General features: G+C 49.3%; 1 pseudogene; it reads left to right on the top strand.

Annotated features, from left to right (window-relative positions):
- Nucleotides 1-196: 196 nt before the first annotated feature.
- LOC104493184 overlaps nucleotides 197-4,283 on the top strand; it is a 5,250-nt pseudogene continuing 1,163 nt past the window's right edge.

Raw genomic sequence — 4,283 nt, 5'->3', positions numbered from 1 at the left:
AGACAGCCAGCCGCACCGCCGCCGCCACTCCGTCTCACTCACAGCAGCACCCCTCACACTGCGGTGTGGCCCGCTGGCCGTGCTGCGCGCCCTGGCACAGCGTCTGAGACGTGACCCCGAGCGGGGTAAGGGAAACTGGGCGGCGGGACGCCAGCCCGTGGCGGGGAGGGCTGCGGGGAGGGCTCCGCCGTGGGACATGATTGCTCTGGACTGCCGGACACAGACCTCGCATTCCTCGGGGGGAGGAAGAGAGCCGCCCTGCCCGGAGGGCGTACTGGCGCTGCAGCGCCGGGAACCGATTATCAGTTCATCACCCACTGATGCGGGTGACACTCCCACTTTTGCCTCTGCTGTTAGCTGGACGTGCCGGTGATATGGGGTTTGTGACTAGTTAAAATTGTTTAAGACATTTGTTCTGGGTGCATGCTTTTGGAGGAGAGATTCCCCATGCACCCGGTGCCGTAATAAAAACATACCTGCCTTACAGCCTTCTGGGTTGTGAGGTTTGATTTTTCCGCAAGTCATTTTGGCGCCCCAGATGGGACATCTCTGCGCCTCTACAGGGGAGTCCGAGGTGCAGACTTCCTAGGCGCGCCCTGGGATATTCCCACAGGGACTCGGTTCTCCGGAATCCCGCTGTAGGAAGCAGACAACGATCATCCTCGGTGGAGGAGGTATGTTAAGGAGTTTTTGTTTAAAAGGGTATTTTGGGTGGTAAGGGAATTTTGGGTAAGGCCGTTGAGAAAGCCCCAAGTAAGATCATTTGGGTTTAGAACGGCTGGGGTAGGAAGGCCAAAAAGGAAACGGCCAGGAGGAAACCCGCCCAGTAAGACGTCAGGGGACGCCCCACGCACGGTCCGCTAAGCCGTAGGGGATGCCCACGCTCGGTAAAGGGTAAGGTAAGGGTCCAGTACTGGAAATAGGGCCAGTCGCATAGGCCGTGTCCACGCGGACAAGGGGGTGTCCGGCTGGGTACAGGCTTGGTCGCATAGGCCTTGTCTGGGCAGGCAAGGGGGATAGACCCTTGTCTGTACGGGCAGGGAGGTGTCCGACTGGGTATAGGTAGATTATTTAGAATAATAAACGGCTGGGCTAAACCGATGGAACGGTTGGGGATTTTGGGGATTTAGCGGGAGAAGTGACTGGGAAATTTTGGATTACTTGGGTAATATTGCATTAGTTGTTAGGAAATTAAAACTACTGTTGAGTGAACACTGGTGTATGTAAGTGAGTGTGCCTGTGTGCCTGAGACGCAGCCTTGCTGCGAAGCGAGTGGGAGTCCTCATCTGCGGTTCTGTAACTCCACAAGGGGTGCGGCCAGAGACAGGCGAAGCGTTTTTGTTGTCTTGTCTTTTGTCCTAACTGTGTTCTGTCAGTGTTGGCTGGCTGGTCAAGATCCCTGATGGCGATTCCATAGGTTTTACTATAGTGGCCGACGAAGTTAATCTCCTAGCTAAGGGAGAAAAATATTTTCTCAGGGTGGACTGTGGAGAGCTCCGAATTGGAACTCTGGGAAAGGATGAATTTATTTGGAAAATTGGTGTGCCTGTGGTAAGGAAACCAGCAAATTATTGACCGGAGTGGGTTAGAGATTCTTGGATTATTGCGAAAGGATTACTGAAAGTGCAGGAAGGTTTAGCGAAAGTCGAGAGGAAGGAGTAGTGGGACTGGACAGTCAGGGAGAATAGAAAGCGATTTGGGTGGCAGTTTAAGAGAAGGAAACAGAATGGGAAATAAGCAGTCAAAGAAGATTCCGGGAAGGAGTCCAATTGGCTGTATTCTACAGCACTGGGAGGAGATTGTAGGGAAGGGAGGCACAGAGAAAAAGCAAAAGCTTGTAAAATATTGTAGTCAATGGTGGCCGCTATATGAATTGGGAAATGGAGTTAAGTGGCCTCTGCACGGCTCAGTAGATCATAATACTGTGTCAAAACTCGTGATGTTCATAAGGAAGGAGGAAAAATGGAATGAAATAGGTTATGTGGAGCTGTTCTTTACCCTCCAAAAACACATGGAGTGGCAAAAGGACTGTGGGTCAGCTTCACAGCACCCGATGGTATTAGAATTAGAAAAGGAATATCAGCCAGAGGCAAATAACAAATTAAGGCATCAATTTTCAGAGGATGAAACAGTCCAAATGGAATTATTAAGGCAACCTCCCAGATGAAGGGTACAGGAGGAGGACATGGATTCCACTCCCAGGGAGCCCAGTCTCCACTAGGACCTGAGCAAAAATGGTTGTGCAGGCACCTCTTCGCGAGGCAGTAGGACCGGAGGGGCAGCCTATATTGATTAAAGCCCCATTTTCCACAACGGATCTTGAAGTGTGGAAAACGGTGGCAAAGAATTACAGGTCTGTCACAGGTTGAAAAGGGGGGCTGTTTCCCACCGAAAGGGATGCGACAAAACAGTGTGTCAGCTGGAAAAGCAAACCAGCAAAACCACACACAAGGGAAACTTTTGATACTTGTTAACGGCTTGTCAGCACGTTAACGAGCTCGTTAAGGCTTTAGTTGGGCAAAGGAAATGATAATACACAGACTATATATATAAGGGGTAGAAACAGAAAAAGTTTAATAGTAAAACACCCCAAAAATAAAATAATTTTCGAAGTTAAACAGGACTGGAAACGGGAGAGAGAGATAAAGGGAGAAATTAATAGACAAATAGATAAACGTGTACGGTTACACATAAAATCTCCCGATCGAAACGATCCCCGCTTACAAACAAACTCCCCCCCACAATGGTTCGTCACGCCAATGAGGGGGGAGGGGGAAGGGAAAGTCCAGTCCGTTCACCTGACGAAAAAGTTCTTGATATAAGAACTTTCTCCTGAAACAAACCTTTCATGCAAATACAACATAGTCCCTCTTTCCTCCGGAGTGGCTGCAGAGAACTCTTCTCTGCCAAGGGTAGCTCTTCCCAGACTCCCCCACACACCACACACACATCTGGCCCACGGGCCGGCCGGGTCACGTCCCAAGGGAATATCTTCAAATTCCCCTGCGTGTTGGTGCCTACTGCATCCGCCGCAGAGATAAGGGGGAATCGCTGGGTCGATCCATCACGGCAAAACAGTTCACACACCACCCCCGCCAGGAATCGGCAGAAATGGAAGAAGGTTCTACCTATTTTGCAGGAGGAGTCTTTTGCTGCTTCAGGGAAATAGCAGGTGGCCATGGATGGTGTTTTCTCTCCTCAATAAAGGTTTCCAGTCGTGGGGCATATTTGAGAAACCCGCAGCACGGACAAGATAGAGAGGACAGTAGGTAGAGCAGAGGGGGAAACAAGATGTCCCCAAGTCTCTGAACACGCCCCCTTTTATGAGTTCGTTCAAAGAGGTGTGTTCTCCTTCCCGGAAGCTCAGGAAAACCACAGCTCTCTGGAAGAAGAAAGCCAGACAACAGAAGAGCATCTGGTTCCACCATGTTGAACCCAGGACAAGGTCCGACCCAATTAGTGTTACCAAGCATTTTCAATTCATTATCGAATTATCAAAACAACATAACCCTGATTGGAGTGACATTCAATTACTGCTAGATTGTCTGACTGAGACAGAAAAGAATTTGGTTGTAAAAACAGCAAACGATTTGGTGGAAGATCATTATAAAGCCAAGGGAGGTGATGTTAAGGAATTTTTCCCTCTCCAAGATCCAGAGTGGGAACCTAATCTGTCAGCAGAGCTGGAAAAATTGTGGGGGTATCAGGGGTGGATTACTAAAGGGATGGAAAGGGCTATCCTGAAAACAATAAACTGGTCTGTGTTGTATGCGGTGAAACAGGGGATATCTGAGTCACCCTCGGAACTCCTAGATCGCTTAAAAGATGTGATGTGCCGCAACACCCCGCTGGATCCTGGGGACGAAGTAAGAAAATAACAACTGGTCTCTATTTTGGGGGCTATCTGCAGGAGATATCAGACGGAAATTACAAAAGCTGCGTACAACTGAAAGCAGAGACATAGAAGTGCTATTGGACGAGGCATGGAGCATATTTAGTAATAGAGAAGTGCAGATAAGTCAGGGGAATAAGGGACTTACGGCAGCAGGAACTAAGGTAGAGGATAATGAAGGGACTCAGTCTCAAAGGGGCCCTCCCTTGAGTCGAGATCAATGTGCAATATGTAGAAGAACTGGGCACTGGAAACGTGAGTGCCCAGATTGAGGAAAAAGGGAGAAATGGAGAGGCAAACACAAAACTGTAGTGTATGTTGAAGAAAAAGATTGACGGGGACCAGGGGAATCTACCCTAGTGGATCTGCTGGTTGTAATGAAGCTAGGGGA

Source organism: Buceros rhinoceros, unplaced genomic scaffold (assembly GCF_000710305.1).
Source record: "Buceros rhinoceros silvestris isolate BGI_N320 unplaced genomic scaffold, ASM71030v1 scaffold5245, whole genome shotgun sequence".
In the NCBI taxonomy this organism is placed as follows: Eukaryota; Metazoa; Chordata; class Aves; order Bucerotiformes; family Bucerotidae; genus Buceros; species Buceros rhinoceros.
The sequence above is the reverse complement of the archived record's forward strand: the minus strand, read 5'-3'. Positions and strand labels throughout refer to the sequence as shown.